Raw genomic sequence first — 19,982 nt, forward strand, 5'->3', positions numbered from 1 at the left:
GATACATTTAAGAGACTTTTAGATAGGCACATGAAAGAAGAATGGGGGGCTATGTAGGAGGGTCTGATTATATTTTTGGCAGTGTGGAGGAACAGAGATCTTGGGGTCCACGTCCATAGATACTGCAAAGTTGCTGTATAAGTTGACAAGGTAATTAAGAAGGCATATGGTGAGATGGCCTTCATTAGTCGGGGGATTGAGTTCAAGAGCCATAAGGCAATGTTGCAGCTCTGTAAGATTCTTAGAATATTGTATTCAGTTCTGGTTGCCTCATTTTAGAAAGGATATGGTGCAGAAGAGGTTTACCAGGATGCCGCCTGGATTAGAAAGCAGGTCTTATGAGGATAGGTTAAGCGAGCTAGGGCTTTTCTCTTTGGAGCGAAGGAGGATGAGAGGTGACTTGATAGAGGGGAACAAAAGGCGTAGATTGAGTGGACAACCAGATACTTTATCCCACCCCAGGGCAGAAATGGCTAACACGGAGGGTCATCATCTTAAGGTGTTTGGAGGAAAGTATAAGCGGGGGGCGATGTCAGAGGTAGATTTTTAAACAGAGAGTGGTGGGTGTGTGGAACATCCTGCCTGGGGTGGTGGTAGAGACAGGTACATTAGGGACATTTAAGAGACTCTTGGATTGGCACATGGATGATGGAAAAATGGAGGGCTGTGTGGGAAGGAAGGGTTAGATTGATTTTAGAGTAAGTTAAATTTGGCACAACATTGTGGGCCAAAGGGCCTGTACTGTGCTGTATTGTTCTGTTCTGAAGCACTGTCAACTACTTCTCCTTCACACAGGCAGTGACAATTCAGTTAGTTTTGATTCCAGTGGGATTTTGTCGGTTGTTTATGACATTTATTTAGAGATTGTTTATTTTAAATTGAAATTGTTAGAAAGATTTTGGTGATAAGGGTGGAGCCACTCTGTGCAGAAGCTACAGTGCACTGTTATCTACACTAACTCGTCTTAGGGTAGGGCTAATGGCAGGATTCTTAGCAGTGTGGAGGAACAGAGGGACCCCTCAAAGTTTCCATAGTGTGGCTAAGAAGGTGTATGATGAGTTGGCCTTCATCTCTCGGGGAATTGAGTTCAAGAGCTGCAGGGTAATCTTGCAGCTCTGTTAAACTCTGCTTCGATCGCACTTGGAGTGTTGGGGTCAGTTCTGGTCGCCTCATCGTGGGAAGGATGTGGAAGCTTTAGAGAGAGAGCAGAGGGGATTTACTAGGGTGTTGTCTGGATGAGAGGGCATTAGAGAAAGGTTGAGGGAGCTAGGGTTTTTCCCTTTGGAGCGAAGGAGGATGGGAGGTGACCACAGAGGTGCACAAGATGATAAGAGGCATAGATAGAGTGGGTAGCCAGAGACCTTTTTTTGAAGGCCAGCAAAAGCTAATATGAGGACATGCTTTTAAGGTGATTGGAGGAAAATATAGTTGGATGTTGGAGGTTTTTATTTACTCCATTGAATGCCCTGTCGGGGGTGGTGGTAGTGGCAGATACATTCGGGACATTTAAGAGAGATAAGAACAGGGATGATAGAAAAATGGAGGGTTATGTCGGGGGGAAGACTCAAATTGATCTTAGAGTAGGTTAAAAGGTCAGCACAACATCGTGGGCCGAAGGTCCTGTACTGTGCTGTGATGTTCTCTCTTCTTTGTGCACAAAAATCTTGTGCTGTGCAATTTTGTGCCCAGTGACAACAACATGTGCGCACTGAATTTTTAACTGGGAGTAAACCTGGAGCTGTTCTAAAGATCATAAGCCATTCTGCTTCAAATGAGCTAGTAGTTCTTTTGTGCGTCACACCCTTTGCTTCTATTGTGGATCAATAACTTCTTCAATAAAATCAGTATAAATAGGCCATTTCTAAAACCTGCAAACAAATCATCACAAACTCCACATTGTGAACACCGTCCGGATCAGAAACTGGAAAAGGAAATGTGATTGTGTACGATCGTGAAATATACTTAACATGCCAACGAGGTGGAGGGTGACAGCCTTTTGTGTGCAGCTTAAATTCCTTTGTGCGCAAGTAGCAAAGGACATGTGCACACGCACATGTGCACACCTCGAAGGGAACATTGCTGTGCTGTCGTGTTCTACAGTCTATGCACACTTGAACACCACAGATCTACAGTTACTAGTACCTTTGTAAACCCTGGTAAGGGTATTGTAAGACAGACAAGCAAAGACAGTAGAAATATACAAAGAATTTGAGAGTGTCAGGGTAGTGCAGAGTGTAATTGCTGTTACTAAGGAGAAGGTGCTTGGGAAATTGAAAGATCTGAAGGTAGATACGTCATATAGACCAGATGGACTACACCCTAGGGTTCTGAAAGAAGTAGCTGAAGAGATTGTGGAAGCAGTCGTAATGATCTTTCAGGAATCACTATATTCTGGAATTATTCCAGAAGAATGGAAAATTGCAAATGTTAGATTATGAGAACACTCAGTCCTCTTTTATTGTCATTTAGAAGTGCATACATGCCATTAAGAAATGATACAATGTTTCTCTGGAGTGATATCACAGAAAACAGGATGAACCAAAGACTAACACTGACAGAACCACGTAATTATAACATATAGTTCCAGCAGTGCAAAGCAATACCATAATTTGATGAAGAACAAACCATGGGCACGGTAAATAAAATCTCAAAAGTCCCGGAGTTGATCGACTCCCGAGTCCCCGATAGCAGGCGGCAAAAGGGAGAAACTCCCTGCCATAAACCTCCAGGCACCGTCAACTTGCCGATGCCTTGGAAGCAGCCGACCACAGCTGACACTGAGTCCTTCCGTCCGAAAACTCCGAGCTTCTGGCCAGCCTCTCCGATACAGCCTCCCGAGCGCCATCCTCTGCCGAGTGCCTTCGACCTAGCCCCGGCCACCGAAACACACAAAGCCGAGGATTTCGGGGCCTTCTGCTCTGGACATTCTGGTTACCACACAGTAGCAGCGGCAGTGGAGCGGGCCTTTCAGAAGTTTTCCAGATGTTCCTCCGTACTCTCACATCTGTCTCCATCAAATCAGGATTGTGCACGGCACCTTACTTGACAGATAACAGAGATCGCAACCGAAGTGGCCGCGCACGCTGCCATCGTGCCGCCATCTTCTCATGCACTTTTACTCCACTCTCTAAGAAGGGAAGGAGGCAAAGTAATGGAAGTTAAACGCCAGATGTTGGAGTCCATTATTAAGGTTTCAGGGTACTTGGAAGCACATGATAAAATAGGCCAAAATCATCATGATTTCCTTGAGGGAAAATCTTACTTGACAAATCTGATGGAATTCTTTGAGGAACTAACAGGCAGGATAGAGAAAGGAGAGTCAGTGGATGTTGTTTACTTGGATACTCAGAAGGCCTCTGACAAGGTGCCATACATGAGGCCACTAACCAAGAGCCCGTGTTATTACATGAAAATTACCAGCATGAATAGAAGATTGCTGACTGGCAGGAGGCAGAGATGGGGAATAAAGGGGGCCTTTCTGGTTGGCTCTTGGTGATTAGTGGTGTTCTGCAGAAAGGAGTGACCAGAAAGCAGCAACAAATCATAACAAATAGAACCTCAGGACGGGTTCCTGATCAGTTGAAGGATCCAAGGAAAAGGCAGGAGAATGGGGTTGAGAGGGATCGTAATGGAAGACACAATGGGCTGAGTGGTTTAACCCTGCTCCCAGGTCTTATGGTCTCATATAAATGCCTTAAAATGAAAATGGAACAATAATATTAGAAGCATTGGTGTGGTATCCCATTGTACACAAAGACCTGAGTGGTCTTCTGGAAGTGTTGTGGAAATGTTTTTATTTATTTGTGGATAAACATTGCGGAATAGGCCCTTCGGGACCTTCGAGCCACGCCTCTCAGCGACCACTGATTTAACCCCAGCCTAATCACGGGACAATTTACAATGAACCATTAACCTACCAGCCGGTCAGTCTTTGCACTGTGGGAGGAAACCGGAGCACTTGGGGGAGAACGTACAAACTCATTAAAGGAATCAGTGGGAATTGAACCTGGGACGCCTGTACTGTAAAGTGTTGTGCTAACTACTACGCTGCCGTGCCACCCTAGTAGAGATCTTCAACAGAGGACAGTGATGTTACAGTTCAAAAAACCTAATAGAGTCCTGAAATGAAATATCAACTGTCCAGTTCCCTCCATAGATGGTGCCTGGCCTGCTGAAACTCTACGGCGGGGCCCGGCTTCTAGGGTGGGGGAGCGACCCAGTGTTTGGACAGTTTAAGCTCCGGGCCAACTAGACTAGAAAGCAGGGTGTTGGGACTGGAGGTGATGGTCAGACCGATTCCGCTCACTCTCTTGCGAGGATCACTCTCCTCGCCGCGGCACTGCGGCTACGAGACTGCTCCAGCTGCAACGCGCTTCGTGACTGCGAGCTTTGCTGAGAGTTGACCTGCTATACGATGAACGGAGACATTCCCAGTGCACAGTTATACTGTTTGCAGAAATTAATTACTGTACCAGACAATTAAAACCTTTCTAGAAACATTACTGGTTTATGTATTCATACAATACAAATTAATCTGTCCACTTGCTGATTTACCTTCCGAGTTACTAATAATAACTCGTAACAGCCTGGTGTAAAACAATTCTGCAGGGAGAGCTTTGATAATCCAAGAGAAATCATTCAGACACCACAAGGCACAATCCAAGTCTATGTCTTTTGAGTTTCTGTTTTAATTTGCATTCTCTGACTGTTGGTTTTGATAAACCACCTATTTTTTTAAGGAATATACTAGGTGTTGTACTAAAGGTCATTCATCTGCACTGAACCTCAGCAATTAATTCTGTTCACTCTGACTGCTTTCCAAGTAAATACAGAAATCTGAATCACCCAGACAAGGCGCTTTAAATTTCTGTTAAGTGTGTGATTAAAAAGACATTAAAAAGATTAGCTCGATCTCTGAGAAATATTTTAGCAGTAATCTCCAGGACCAAGCTGTCATTCCATGCCACAAGCCTCCGGAAAATCCCCTGTATTTTCTGGCCAAGCAAGATCTCCAAGCACGCCCTGCTCCCTCAGTGTCACTAAGAGGACATGGCCACTATCATCAGGAGGAAACGTTGGAGATGGATTGACCATAAGACCACAAGTTACAGGAGTAGAAGTAGGCCATTCGGCCCACCGAGTCTACTCTTGCCATTCAATCATGGCCTGATCCAATTCTTCCAGTCATCCCCACTCCCCTGCCTTCACCCCATACCCTTTGATGCCCTGGCTAATCAAGAATCTTATCTATCTCTGCCTTAAATGCACCCAATGACTTGGCCTCCACCGCCGCCCGTGGCAACAAATTCCACAGATTTACCACCCTCTGACTAAAGTAATTTCTCTGCATCTCTGTTCTAAATGGGCGTCCTTCAATCCTGAAGTGATGCCCTCTTGTCCTAGACTCCCCTATCAAGGGAAATAACTTTGCCATATCTAATCTGTTCAGGCCTTTTCACATTCAGAATGTTTCTATGAGATGCCCCCTCGTTCCCCTGAACTCCAGGGAATACAGCCCAAGAGCTGACAGACGTTCCTCATACGGTAATCCTTTCATTCCTGGAATCATTCTCATATTCCTGGGATCATTCTCGTTTGGGCACATGATGAGAAGAGAGGCCAACTCCATCATCAAGACAGCACTTCATCAGACCCCTGAAGGGTGGAGGAAACGTGGGGGCCCAAAGACAACTTGGCACCTTACAGTAGAGGTGGAACTGAGGACCCTGAACCACACCAAGATTGCCAAGGATAGACAGAGGGGCAGGACCTTCATTGCTGCCCTAAACTCCAGTGGCATAACAGGCAGTAACTAATCCACAGAAAGTTGTGTCTGTGATATCAATAATTATTAGCTGTGTGGCTCTTGGTAACTGAAGAGGCTGATTCACTGACAGGCCCATCACAAAAATGTAACCCTGTGTCTCCCTGGCACCGCTGACCTCCCATAATGCATCTTGAGTCTGGTAATAGCTATTGAATTTTTGATGGTTTAGAATGGGGGGCACAGTAGTGTAGTGATTAGCGTAAAGCAGGGGTTCCTAACCATTCTTATGTCATGGACTCTTACCATCAGCCAGGTTGGGAACCCTTGGTACGTGCTTTACAACACCAGTGACTGTGGTTCAGTTTCCCCTGCTGTCTCTAAGGAGTCTGTGCCTTCTTCCTATGACAACGTAGGGTTCACCCGTGTGCTCTGGTATTCTTCCCACATTCCAGAGGTGTTCGGGTTGGTGGGTTGTGGGCACACTATGTTGGCGCTGGAAGCATGGCGACTCTTGTAGGCTGCCCCCAGCGCAGCCTCGGACTGTGTTCTTCGACACAAATGATGCATTTCGCTGTGTGTTTCAATGTTTCAACGTACATCCAATCTGACAAATAAAGCCAGTACCATAGACAGAAACAGGCTGCTCAGCCCATCTAGTGCATGCTGGCCTGATCTGTGCAGTCCCATCTCTCTGCACCTGGACCATAAGCTTCTTTCCACCTCTCATCCACGTACTTATCCGAACTTCTCTTACACGGTACAACGTCTGCTGGCAGCTCATTGCACACTCTCATCACCAACTGATTGAAAATGTTCTCCCTCAGATTCCCCCTAAACATTTCACCTTTCACCCTTAACCCATGACCTTGTTCCAGTCTCGTACAAACTCAGTGGGAAAAGCCTGCTTGCATTTACCCCATCTCTGCTCCTCATAATTTTGTATCCCTCTATTGAATCTTCTCTCAATCATCTACATTCCAAGGAATAAAGTCCTAACCTATTCAATCTTTGCTTATAACACAGGTCCTCCAGACCTGGCAACATCCTTGTAAATTTTCTCTGTACTCTTTCAATCTTATTTACATCTTTCCTGCAGGCAGGTGACCAAAACTGTACACAATACTCCAAGTTAGGCCTCACCAATGTCTAATACAACTTCAACATAACATTTCATCTCCTGTACTCAATGCTTTGATTTATGAAGGCCAATATGGCAAAAGCTTACTTTATGACCCTATTTACCTGTGACACCATTTTCAAAGAACGATAAGTTTGCATGTCCAGATCCCTCCGTTCTACCGCACTCCTGAGTGCCCTACTGTTCACTGTGCAGGTTGTTAATTTGCTAATACCAACAACTTAAATTAGCTTTACTGGATAATACACTCTTTATTTCAGTTCATCAAAGCCACCTCTTCAATGAAGAACCTCCACCATGTAGGCCATGCTGTCTTCTCACTGCTGCCATCAGGTAGAAGGTACAGGAGCCTCAGGACACACACCACCAGGTTCAGGAACAGTTATTACCCCTCAACCATCAGGGTCTTGAACCAGAGGGATAATTTCACTCAATGTCACTCAACCCAACACTGAAACATTCCCACAACCTATTGTGTCAATTTCAAGGACTCTTCATCTCACATTCTTGACATTGATTGCTTATTTATTTAGTATTATTATTTTATTTGTTTTTTTTCTGTTTGTATTTGCACAGTTTGTTGTCATTTGCACATTGGTTGTTGGTCCTTCTTGTTGTGTATGGTTTTTAATTGATTCTACAGCGTTTCTTGGCCTTTACCGTGAATGTTCACAATATAAGAGTTACATATGGTGACATGTATGTACTTTGCTAAAACAGTTACTTTGAACTTTAAGCAACAAAACAAAGTCAGGAGTGACTTTCAGAGGGTGAGGGAAATAAAAAATTGATGTTCAAAATAAAATAATTAAGGAAAATGAACAGGTTTTAAAGGCTTTGCACTACAAGACAAATTAGACACATCGCTCCTGAGAGTTGAGCTTGTTTTAAATGTCGCTCAGTTCAAAATGAGACGGAGAATTGTTGATGTAATCTAATTGAGGGTTTTAGACAAGGTGAAGCCGGCTGGGATGTACAAAAGCCGATCATAATCTCATCAGCCTATCCAGCAGAAATCAAAGCAGTTTTCTAGTGCAGGAGCAGATTATGCTTTGTTCACAAAGGAGGTTTAAAAGATTGGGGTGATGTGGGATTACATTCATTCATTCATTCATTCAGGTGCCTTGCCGTTCGGCGTGGGCGATCATGTCTCTCCATCCATCACGGTCCCTGACCCTCCGAACTGTAGTTGTTGCCTCCCCTGTTTCTAACCATGATGTTATTCCATCTATCATTTTCATTCTCTGTCTCCCTCTGATTCTTTTTCCTTCCAACTTTCCAGTTGTAACTAAATGTTCTCGTGTCTCTCTTCGCATGGTGTCCAAAGAATTTTGATTGCCGTTTTCTGATTTTTTTAAAGTAATGTACGTTTTGTTTTTGTTCTCTGTAGAACTTCTTCGTTGGTTATCCTGTCCGTATATGATATGCATAGCATTCTTCTGAGGAACCACATCTCTGCTGCATTGATTCTTTTTCCATTGCATTTGTGATGGTCCATGACTCGCAGCCGTACATCAATATAGGAAGAATGTAGCAGCTGAGAGTTCTAAGGCGGATGTCAATTGCTATTCTCTTGTTCGTTAGGATGTTTTTCATTTCTGTAAATGCTGTTCCTGCCATTACTATTCTTGCTTTTATGTCTGTTTCACATTTGTCATCAGATGTTACCCATGATCCAAGGTACTTGAAGATGTGAACTTGTTTCAGGATTTCATTTCCCAATATGATCCTACTGTTTGGGATATCAGGTTTAGATTTAGATTATGAAGACACGTAGTCCCCTTATATTGTCATTGAGTAATGCATGCATTAAGAAATGATACATTATTTCCTCCGGTGTGATATCACAAAACACAGGACAAACCAAGACTGAAAAAACTGACAAAAACCACATAATTATAACATATAGTTACAATAGTGTAACAATACCATAACTTGATGAAGGAAGTCCGTGAGCACAGTAAAAAGTTCAAAGTCTCTCAAATGTCCCACATCTCGTGCAGACGGGAGAAGGAAGAAAAACTCTCCCTGCCATGCTGACCACAATCCGTCTCTGAGTCATCCGAAAACTTCGAGCTCTGATCAGCTCTCCGACACCGAGTACTGAGCGCCATCTCTGTCCGAGCGATTCGACCTCTTTCTCGGTTGCCAAAAGCAGGCAAGGCCGGGGATTTTGAGGCCTATCCTCCGAAAGATTCCTGACCACACAGTAACGACAGGTTTCTTTGATATTATACCATTACTTCATTTTTCTTTTTGTTTAAGGTTAGGCCAAGTCTTTCGCTCTGTGTGTTGATGGTAGATACTAGTTTCTGTAGATTTACTTCATTGTTTGCTGTCAGTACCGTATCATCCGCATAGCGGAGGTTGTTGATATTGTATCCTCCTATGCTTATTCCAGGTAGGCATAGGTGAGAGAAATGAGAGAGGTGAGTGACTGGCTACATGGGATTACATTGGTAAGCCTTAAATGGAGAACAGTCTACACAGTAAAAGGCGACATTTGCTGTTAACATTCCCATCCCCTGGGGTAGTTTATGGAGCGTTTTGAGGGAAGCTATGCTGGGTAGGTACCGTGGCACAGATTGTGGGGTTCTGGAGATCCAGGTTCAATCGTGTCTTCCCGGTCTGTCTCTGTGGAGTTTGCACATTCTCTTCCTGACTGCGTGGGTTTCCTCTGGGTGCTCTGGATTCCTTCCACGTCTCAGGGATATGCAGACTGGTAGATTAGTTGGCTGTTGTTAGTTGTTCCGTTTGAGTGTTAAGTTGAAAGCTAGGAGAGTAGTTTATAGGGAAATGTAGTGGGACAGGATTGCTCTACACACTGGTATAGATGGGCTGAATGGCAGTCCCTGATGTTGAATGGAAATGTGGTTTAAATGGATTTTCTCTGTGCTTTAACTGAATAGTCATTGTTTGTTTGTAGTGTGTCGTGTTGCATGACATGTGCGATCATGATCTTTCCATGACAATGATTGTCTTTGGCAGATTTTTCTACAGAAGTGGTTTGCCCTTGCTACCTTCCGGACAGTGTCTTTACAAGACGGGTGTCCCCAGCCATTATCAATACTCTTCAGAGATTGTCTGCCTGGTGTCAGTGGTCACATAACCAGGACTTGTGATGTGCACATGATCATCCGCCGCCCACTCCCGTGGCCTCACGTGACCCTGATCGGTGGGGAGCTGGGGGGGTGGGGTGGTGGTTAAACACCTTGCCCAAGGGTGACCTGCAGACCGGCAGAGGGAAAGAGCGCCTTACACCTCCTTTGTTAGAGACATATCTCCACCCCGCCACCCATGAGGGATATATATATATATATATATATATATAGGGGAAATGCAAGCAAGCTTTTCCCACGGAGGTGGGGTGAGACTAGAACTAGAGGTCATTGGTTAAAAGTAAAAGGGGAACTTCACTTAGAGGGTGATGTGAATGTGGAACGAGTTGCCAGCAGAGGTGGTTGATGCAGATTCAGTTTGAGGGAACTCAGCAGAGACTGAATGGGCTGAAGGACCTGACTCTGAGCTCTGGTGCCCTGTGACTCTAAGGCTTGATTCTGATTCTGGTCCGGGTAATGTTTCTGAAACCCAGCCACTCCTGTCGCTTTCAATTGTGTGCGGCTTATTTTCAGAATCAGGTTGAGTATCGCCAGCATATGTCGTGAAATTTGTTATCTTTGCTGCAGCAGTACAATGCAAACCATAATGATAGAAAAAATGTGAATTACAGTATATGTGTAAAAATAGTTAAGTAAATAGTGCAAAAATAGAAATAAAAAAGCAGTGAGGTAGTGTTCATGCTTCAATGTCCATTCAGAAATCAGATGGCAAAGGAGAAGAGGCTATAACCAGATAACAATTACAGCACGGAAACAGGCCATCTCGGCCCTTCTAGTCCGTGCCGAACTCTTACTCTCACCTAGTCCCACCGACCTGCACTTAGCCCATAACCCTCCATTCCTTTCCTGTCCATATATCTATCCAATTTAACTTTAAATGACAACATCGAACCTGCCTCAACCACTTCTGCTGGAAGCTCGTTCCACACAGCTACCACTCTCTGAGTAAAGAAGTTCCCCTTCATGTTACCCCTAACCGTTTGCCCTTTAACTCTCAACTCATGCCCTCTTGTTTGAATCTTCCCCACTCTCAATAGAAAAAGTCTAACCACGTCAACTCTATCAATCCCCCTCATAATTTTAAACACCTCTATCAAGTCTCCCCTCAACCTTCTACGCTCCAAAGAATAAAGACCTAACTTGTTCAACCTTTCTCTGTAACTTAGGAGATGAAACCCAGGCAACATTTTAGTAAACCTCCTCTGTACACTCTCAATTTTATTGACATCTTTCCTATAATTCGGTGACCAGAACTGTACACAATACTCCAGATTTGGCCTTACCAATGCCTTACACAAATTCAGCATTACATCCCAACTCCTATACTCAATGCTCTGATTAATAAAGGCCAGCAAACCAAAAGCTTTCTTCACCATCCTATCCACATGAGATTCCATCTTCAGGGAACTATTATTCCGAGATCCCTCTGTTCTAAAGCATTTTTTAATGCCCCACCATTTACCATGTATGTCCTATTTTGATTAGTTCTACCAAAATGTAGCACCTCACATTTATCAGCATCTGCCATCTTTCAGCCCACTCAGTCCTAAATCTCTCTGCAAGTTTTGAAAACCTACCTCATCATCCACAACACCACCTATCTTAGTGTCGTCTGCATAAGCTGTTCCTGAATCGTTGAGTGTGTGCCTTCAGGCTCCTGTACCTCCTTCCTGATGGTAGCAATGAGAAGAGGGCATGTCCTGGGTGAAAGGGGTCCTTAAAGTCAAAGTTCAAAGTAAAATTTATTATCAGAGTGCTTACGGTCACCACAAACACCTCGGAGATTCTTTTTCTGCGGGCGTACTTAGCAAATCTAGTTATCCTTAACGTTGATGCCACCTTTTTGCGGCATTGCTCCTTGCAGATGTTCTGGAGACTATGGAGGCTAGTGCCCATGATGGAGCTGACTGTGTTCACAATTCTCTGCAGCTTATTTTGATCCTGTACAGTAGCCTCCACCTCCCGCCATACCAGATGGTGATGCAGCCAGTCAGAATGCTCTCTACGGTACATCTGTAGTAATTTGCAAGTGTTTTTGGTGACATACCACATCTCCTCAAACTCCGAATGAAATATAGTCATTGTCATGCTTTCTTTGTAGCTGCATCGATATGTTGGGGCCAGGGTAGATCGTCAGAGATACTGACAGTCAGGAACTTGAAATTGCTCACTCTCTCCACTTCTGATCCCTTGATTAGGACTGGTCTCTATTCCCTCGTCTTACCCTTTCTGAAGTCCACAGTCAGTTCTTTGGTCTTACTGACATTGAGCGCAAGGTTATTGCTGTGACACCACTCAATTAATTGATATATTCTCTTAACTAATTTTATCCTAGAGAATTCCTCACACAAAAATAAAAGTTCTTTTGTATTTTCAATTATTCATGCTGGGACCAGACTATTTACAGTGAAGAAACGCAAAAAGTAACCAGTGTTTACCGTGATCCTTGATATTACTGTGAGGAACCAGGGCTTGTTTATTCGCGGGTTGGTTTTTGTCATGAAGAACTGCCAATTTCTTGTAAAAGATGTGTGGACAGGGGATGTGGTGGAGAGGGCCACGTCCGGGTCGCTCAACGTGTCAAAGGAAGCAAGCTGTCAGTTCTGCCTCAGCGTGACCCCTGTGGGCCTGAAGGTCGGGGATTCAAGGCCTACAGAAGGCTTGAGCACAAGCATCTAGCTAGGTGTTTCATTTTCAGACGAAGTATTAATCTAATGCCTTTTGTTTTCTATCAGAGTCAGAATGAGGCTTAATATCACAGACATGTTGTGAAATTGGTTGTTTTGCTGCAAGAGTCCTGTGGGGTACATAAAGGCCTAGATAGAGTGGATGGGGAGAGGATGTTTCCAATTTTATTTATTTATTGAGATACAATGCCAAATAGCTTTACCTTTACCTTTCTCCAAATTACTGGCAAAGGAGGAAATTTTTTCATTATTATTTATTGAGATGCAGTGTGGAATAGGCCCTTTGGCCCTTTGAGCTGGGCCACCCAGCAATCCCCTGAATTAATCTTAGCCTAGTCGCAGGACAATTTACAAAGTTCAAAGTACACTTACTATCAAAGTATGTATGCATTATACAGTGACCAATTAACCGATCAACAGGTACGTCTTTGGACTGTGGGAGGAAACCAGAGCACCCTTAGGAAACCCACGCGGTCACGGGGCGAACATACAATCTCCTTACAGGCAGTGGCGGGAATTGAACTCGGGTTGCTGGTGCTGTAAAGCGTTGTGCTAACCACTACGCTACTGTGCTGGGCGGAGTTGAGGGTGAAAGGGCACGGCCTCAGAGTAGAGAGATGTCGCTTTAGAATGGAGATGAAGAGATCCAATCAGGTGTCTGATAATGGCGAGATAGAACATGTCAGGCACGTGTAATGATTCACCCCCGCACTCTCCGCTAGGGAGTGCTGGCCATGATCTTGTCCTGTGGGCACTATGAATGCTCTACGCGTTTCATCTCTAGCTGCTCAAGATCTTAAGCACGAGAGCCTCAGCTTCTGAAGATGCACCACAACTACAGAGCAACTGCAATAAAAGCCGACTCCTGCTAACAGTGGATGCAAGTTCGGGCCGTGACTTTGCGTTTACTATTGCTGCTTATCTCAGTCCACCACTGACCACAGGCTTTAGTGAGACGAAAATGTCTCAACATGGAGTAAAATTAGCAGATTGTGCTTGCAGAACATTTCCTGTTGGCTGTACAGGGTGCAGCATTGACTCATTGGTTCCTGCTTCTTCACATTTGGTGAGAAGATATCAAATATCTTATTTGATGTTATTCGTTTATGGGACGACACTTTGTCAGTACAGGGGTCACTCGCCCTACTCTTGACTGAGCAGCTTACTGGGCCGTAAGGCTGTAATTCATGGGAGCGGAATTCGGCCATTTGGCCTATTGAGTCTGCTCTGCTACTTGATCATGGCTGGTTTATTTTTCCTCTGCCTTCACCCCGTAATCATTGCCACGCTCCCTTCTCGCAGCTGCCATCAGGAAGAAGGTACACGGGCCTCAGGACTCACACCTCCAGGTTCAGGAAGCGTTACTACTTCCCAACCATCAGGCGCTTGAACCAAAGGGGGAAACTTCTCTCAACTTCATGTGCCCCATTACTGAAATATTCCTACAATCTATAGACTCACTTTCAAGGATTCTTCTCTCGTGTTCTCAATATTTATTATTTATTTATTTATTTTTATTACTTCTTTCTTTTTAGACTTGCACAGGTTGTTGGCTTCTGCACTCTGGTTGAACACTCTAAATGGGGGTTGTTTCGTTGGTTCTGTTATCGTTACTATCCTATAGGTTTGTAGAGCACGCTCACAAGAAAATGAATCTTAGGATTTTATATGGTGGCATATATGTACTTTGATAACAATGTTTACTGAACTTTGCCTTATGAATTAAGAACCTATCAATCTCTGCTTTAAATATATCCAGTGACAACCACATATTCATCATCCTCTGGTTAAAGAAATTCCTCCTCATCTCTGTTCTAAATGAACATCCCTCTATTCTGAGGCTGTACCCCCTGTTCCAAGACTCCACCATCATAGGAAACATCCTCTCCACATCTACTCTGTCTAAACCTTTCAATATTTGATAGTTTTCAATGAGGTTCCCCATTGTACTTCTGATCTCCAGTGAGTACAGGCCCGGAGCCATCAAATGCTCCTCATACATTAGCCTTTCATTCCAGGGATCAGTGTGGTGAGCCTCCTCTGGACCCCCTCCAATGTCAGCACATCCTTTCTTATACATGGAGTCCGAAAATGCTCACAATATTTCAAGCGCACACTGCAGAGGGGCAGGAGGGGAACAGTAGTGTACCAGCCCTGCTCCCCATGGGCCACTTTGCCCATTCCAGAGAGGACTTGGAGGGTTGGGAGTCAAGTATAGGCAGGGCCAAGTAAGGACAGCAGGTCCTGCCACTGCCTGTAAGGAGTTTGTACGTTCTCCCCATGACCGTGTGGATTTCCTCCGGGTGCTCCAGTTTCCTCCCACAGTCTAAAGACATACCGGTTTAATTGGTCATTGTAAATTGTCCCGTGATTAGACGAAGGTTAAATCAGGTTTGCTGGGTGACGTGGCTCGAAGGGCCAGAAGGCCTATTCCGCACTGTCAGTCAGTCAGTCAGTGGGTGCCGTCCCGAATCTGGGGTTGGTCGCTATGCACCTCCATCTTCTTCGATCTTGCGACAGCACCAAGTACAGTCTCTCCTCCAGTTTGTTCTCGCTGGCCGCCTTGGCACCACCTGCTGCCCCCGCCAAACTCGAGCCTGAGACCTTGTCGGCCTCCAGCCGCGGCCGCTTCTTCGAGCTCTGCCCTTCCTTAGACAGACGCCTTGGGCAGGTCCAGGCACACGGTGCAGCGCCCAATTTCATCATGTCCCTTCTAACTCGGTGCATAGCATACGATTCGTAGATACGTGGTGAGGGTTTAATCTCTTCCACGGAAGATGGCCGTTGGCTCACAAGGAGCTCATCGGCCCTTTGTCAGGTCTTGTTTTGTTTTAGTCCTGCTGGGTGTCCTCACACCCTCCAAACCAGACTAAGTCCGGTGGGGGCAGCCGGTCAAGTCGCCGACCACTCGACCACGGCCCCCGGCCGAGCGCCGGGCTCCCGCCTCTCCCGCCGAATCTCTCCGAGCGTCCGGCGGCCAGTGACCAAACCGTATTCCGCAGTGTATCCCAATCAATAAAAAGAAAAATTCCTCTCCTGCAGTATATTGGAGAACTTGATGGATGTTTTTAGATTCAAGACTGTTTAATGTTATTTCCTGTACACAAGAGTAAAGGAAAACAAAACATTAATTAATTTATTTATTGCGATACTAATGTATCCGGTGACAGATGAGGCATATTCCTCGAGGTCTTTTCCATTTGTGGCAGTCTCCTTGAACATCTGCTCCATTGTTTCATGTCACCAGTATTGTGGGCCAGCTTTCGATTAAGATGGATTTCATGACATGTCTTTAGATTCCCCAGCTACTGTGGAGGGACTTTTATTTGTATATCAAGAGGGCGTCATGGTAGAATTTCGATTAGTGTAACGCTATTACTGTGCCAGTGACCCAGGTTCAACTCCCACCACTGTCTAAGGAGATTGTACGTTCTCCCAGGGACCACATGGCTTTCCTGCCACATTCCAAAGGTGGGCAGATTAGTAGGTTAATTGGCCACATGGCTGTAATTCAGGATCGTGGGCTCATTTCGGATTTGTAATTGTGCTGTAAATAAGTACATAAAATTGTCCAACTTGCTGGATTCGCCGAAACAGTGTGAAATCTACCCTGATCTTCATAATCTGGTAATGCTTTCTTTTTTTCTGGGCCATCTCGCTGGAGATGAGAGTACTGACTTTCACTTGATGACCTGTCTCAGGGAACTTTGACTCAGGGACCCTGCGGTGAGCTGACTTGATCCATGACCTTTGAGTGGAAGTTTTGGCTTTACGGACAGTTCCCTGGCCTTGGAACAGAGGCTGCGTCCCAGCATATAGTGAAGTTCCCAGTGATATACCCTCAGTTGCCAATTTATTAGATGTCCCCTGAACCTAATTAAGTAATCACTGACTGTATGTTTGTTGTCTGTTTGGGTTTCTGGCACGAGTCTGCCTCTGTGACTCAGAAGGGAAAGGGGAGAAAAGAGGCACCCCGTGGTGATGGGGATTTGTTAGTTAGGGGAAGGGACAGGAGGTTCTGTGGGTGAGAACGAGAGTCCCGGCTGGTATGTTTCTCTCAGGTGCCAGGGATCAGGATATCTCGGATTGAGTTCTAAGGATTCTTAAGTGGGAGGGTGAACAGCCAGAGGTTGTGGGCCACGTATGTACCAATGACATGGGTAGGATGAGTGACGAGGTTCTGCAGAAGGGTGTTCGGGGACGTAGGTGCGAAGTTAAAGGGCAGGGCCTCCTGGGTTGTGATCTCAGGATTGCTACCCGTGCCACGTGCTAGTGAGGCCAGAAATGGGAAGAGTTTACAGTTTAATATGTGGCTAAGGAGTTGGTGTAGGAGGGAAGGCATAAGAGTTTTGGATCATTAATCTCTCTTCCAGGGAAGGTGGGACCTGTACAGGAGGGACGGTTTGTACCTGAACCGGAGGTGGACTAATATCCAAGCAGGAATGTTTGTTAATGCTGCACAGTGGGGTTTAAACTAGAGTTGCAGGAGGGTGGGAACCAGAGTGCCAGAGCAGTTAGTGGAGAGGTTATGGAGGCTGATGTTGGTAAGACCTCAGACAAAGCAAAGAATCAAAAGGTTGAACATGGTGCAACTGGTGTCCTGAGCTGCATATACTTCAATGCAAGAAGTGTCGTAGGAAAGACGGGTGATAGTGCTGAAGATGAGGTTAGCTGGCTTACAAACAAAGGCAATGTGTAGTGAGGAGAGGCTGTTGATAGGGAAAAATTGCAGTCAACAGGCTGAGTTGCAATGTAAGAGGCGGACAAAATAAAAAAGGGTGAACACAGGACTGAAGGTGTTGTATTTAAATGCACACAGTATATGGAAGAAGGTAGGTGAACTTGAAGCACAGTTACAGATTGGCAGGTATGATGTTGTAGGCATCACTGAATCATGGCTGATAGAAGATTATAGCTGGGAGCTTAATGTCCAAGGATACACATTGTATCGAAAGGACAGGCAGGAAGGCAGAGGGGGTGGTGTTGCTCTGTTGGTAAAAAAATAAAATAAGATCATTAGAAAGAAGTGACACAGGGTAGGAAGGTGTTGAATCATTGGTGATGGAACTGCAAGGGTAAAAAGACCCTGACGAAAGTTGTATACAGATCCCCAAATAGTAGTAAGGATGTGGCTTGCAAATTGCAAAGGGAGATAGAAAATACATGCCAAAAGGACAATGTTACCATATGCAGGTAGATTGGAAAAATCAAGTTGGTGCTGGCTTACAGGAGGGGAATTTCTATAGCGCCTATGAGATGTCTTTATAGAGCAGCTTGCGGTTGAACTCACTGGGGGATCAGCTATTCTTGATTCAGTATTGTGCAAGGAACTAGAATTGATTAGAGAACTTAAGGTAAACAAACCGTTAGGGGTAAGTGATCATAATATGATCGAATTCACCCTAAAATTGAGAAGCTAAAACCCCAGAATTCTGAAAGAGGTAGCTGAAAAGATCAGGGAAGCATTAGTAAGTATCTTTTAAGAATCACCAGATTCTGGAATGGTTCTGGAAGACTAGAAAATTGCAAATGTCACTCCACTTTTCAAGCAGGGAGAAAGGCAGAAGGAAGGAAACTATAGACCAGTTAGTCTGACCTCAGTGGTTGGGAAGATGTTGGAGTTGGTTATTAAGGATGAGGTCTCAGGGTACTTGAAGGCACAGGATAAAATAGGGTGTAGTCAGCATGGTTTCCTCAAGGGAAAATTTGGCCTGACAGATCTATTGAAATTCTTTGAAGAAATAACAAGCAAGATTGACAAAGGAGAATTCATTGATGTGTATTTGGATTTTCAGAAGGCCTTTGACAAGGTGCCACACATGAGGCTGCTCGACAAGCTACAAGCCCGTGGTATTACAGGAAAGATTCTAGCATGGATAAAGTATTTACTGATTGGCAGGAGGCAACGAGTTGGAATAAAGGGAGCCTTTTCTTGTTGACTGCCAGTGACTAGTAGTGTTCCACAGGGGTCTGTGTTTGGACCAATTCTTTTTACAATATATGTAAGCGATTGGGATAATGGGATTGTTGGCTTTGCTGCAAAGTTTGCAGACGATATGAAGATAGGTGGAGGGGCAGGCAGGTAGTTTTGAGGAAGTAGAGAGGCAACAGAAGAATTTAGACAGGTCAGGAGAATATGGAGAGAAAATACAAAAAGCTGAGGCATAGAGGGACTTGGTAGTCCTTGTCCAGGATTCCCTAAGGATTAATTTGCACGTTGGGACTGTGTTGAGGAAGGCAAATGCAATGTTAGCATTTGTTTCAACAGGACTAGAATATAAGAGCATGATGTAATGTTGAGATTTAATCAAGCACTGATGAGGTCCCATTTGGAGTATTGTGAGATGTTTTGGGCAGGAGGTTCATGGAATCGATTCCAGGATTGAATGGTTTGTCATATAAAGAGCGTTTGATGGCTTTGGGCCTGTATTCACTGGAATTCAGAAGAATGAGGCATGACTTCATTGAAACTATTGAACAGTGAAAGGCCTTCATAGAGTGAATGTCTTCTGTGGTGGGAGAGTCTAAGTCTAGAGACACAGCCTTTATATATATTTTAGGCAAAGGTTGATAGATTCTTGATTGGTCAAGGCACGAAGGGATACGGGAAGAAGACAAGAGATTGGGGCTGAGAGGAAAATTGGATCAGCCATGATGAAATGGTGGAGAAGACTTGATGGGCCAAATTCTGCTCTTATGTCTTATGGTCTTCTGCTGCTGTAGCCCATCCCCTTCAAATTTTGATGTGTTGTGTGTTCAGAGATGCTCTTCTGCACACCACTGTTGTGGTGTAGTTATTTGTGTTACCGTTTCCTTCCTGTCAGCTTGAACCAGTCAGGCCATTCTCTTCTGACCTCTCTCATCAACAAGGTGTTTTCACCCAAAGAACTGATGCTCACTGGATGTTTTTTCTTCCTGTTTTTCACACCATTTTCTGTAAATTCTAGAGACCGTTGTGCATGGAAATCCCAGAAGATCAACTGTTTCTGAGATACTCAAACCACCCCATCTGGCACCAACAATCATTCTACAGTCAAAGTCACTTAGATCACATTTCTTCCCCATTCTGATGTTTGGCCTGAACAACAACTGAACCTCTTGACCATGTCGGCATGCTTTCAGGCATTGAGTTGCTGTCACATGATTGCATTAACGAGCAGGTGTAGAGGTGTATCTAATAAGTTGGACACTCTGTGCAAGAGACTGCAGATCAGAATCAGAATCAGGTTTAATATCTCTGGCATTTGTCATGAAATTTGTCGGCTTTATGG

General features: G+C 44.6%; 1 protein-coding gene across 4 annotated transcripts in view; it reads left to right on the forward strand.

Annotated features, from left to right (window-relative positions):
• Nucleotides 1-19,982, forward strand: part of LOC134339015 (tyrosine-protein kinase Fyn-like) — a 299,324-nt gene that overhangs the window by 39,925 nt on the left and 239,417 nt on the right. The gene's annotated exons all lie outside the window — the stretch shown is intronic.

Source organism: Mobula hypostoma, chromosome 28, assembly GCF_963921235.1.
Source record: "Mobula hypostoma chromosome 28, sMobHyp1.1, whole genome shotgun sequence".
Lineage (NCBI taxonomy): Eukaryota > Metazoa > Chordata > Chondrichthyes > Myliobatiformes > Myliobatidae > Mobula > Mobula hypostoma.